This window comes from Rhagoletis pomonella, unplaced genomic scaffold (genome assembly GCF_013731165.1).
Source record: "Rhagoletis pomonella isolate Grant_MI unplaced genomic scaffold, Rhpom_1.0 Rhpom_scaffold_00005, whole genome shotgun sequence".
Taxonomy (NCBI): domain Eukaryota; kingdom Metazoa; phylum Arthropoda; class Insecta; order Diptera; family Tephritidae; genus Rhagoletis; species Rhagoletis pomonella.
Genome location: NW_023458559.1, coordinates 10,620,727 through 10,621,876, shown reverse-complemented (window position 1 = coordinate 10,621,876; position 1,150 = coordinate 10,620,727).

Genomic DNA, 1,150 nt, shown 5'->3' with positions numbered 1-1,150 from the left:
AGGCTTTGAATTCTAATCTTAGCGATCGCGAAGCTCCGACAAAGTTGCTACCGTTGTCGGAGTAAACATTTTTTTGGGCAACCTCGCCTCCCCACGAATCTTGCAAATGCTGCCAAGAATGATTGTGTGCTTAAATCAGAGGTGGCTTCCAAGTGGATCGCCTTGGTTGCAAAGCACACAAACAGACATACGTACCCCTTAGACACCCTGCAACCTCGTCCGTTGTAGTTCTTTATGTCGAAAGGTCCGGTGAAGTCGACACCTGTGTTAGTAAACGCGCGTGAACATGTGGTGCGTTCTCTAGGAAGAATGCCCATAAGCTGCGTTTGCGACCGTTTTCGGTAGATCGTACAGATCTTACAGTTGTGAATTGTCGATTTGATCATATTCTGGACTCGAGGTATCCAATATTGCGTTCTAATCAAGCGCAACATAAGCTGATTCTCACCACGCAGTGATACTTTGTGAACGAACGATAATTGGGTGGCGCTCGTTATAAGCGAGATCTAAAGATTTTCCAAGGCGACCACCTGTCCTAATTATATTTTTCTTGTCGATGTATGGGTTCAGGTGCAAGATTTCACTTTTTGGACTTATTAATTTTGCCGATCTCAATGATGAGTACTCCTGACCATAATGCTGCTTCTGGCAGATAATTATTAAGCGTTGAGTCGTTGAAATGAAGTTCTAGTGTTACGGCGAGTTCTTTGGGAGAATCTCAGTACGTATGATAGAACTCTCAAAGCTCTCGGTAGATCGGAAAATCTTTCAAGAATATCATTACTAATATCGACTGCCGTGGTCGCAAGAACCTGTACCCTTTTTTGTTCTAACTGTTTTGTGTAGTTATAGTCCTTTTCCTGTGTGGGCCATTGTGTTCTTTCTTCTTGCAACCAAGAAGGACCCTCCCACCACAAGGAACAGGTTACCAATTCTTGCGCACTAATACCCCTGCTAGCTAAATCTGGTGGATTTGGTGCTGAATCCACATGGAGCCAATTTTGGCTTCCAACTTTCTCAATGATTTTTGTTACGCGATGGGCAACAAATGTTGACCATGAGTCTGTCCACAGATGTGTGGTAAACTGGCCTAAAGTGAGATTGCTAACGATCGATTCAACAAGTTCTGCAAGCAGAACAGCACCGCACA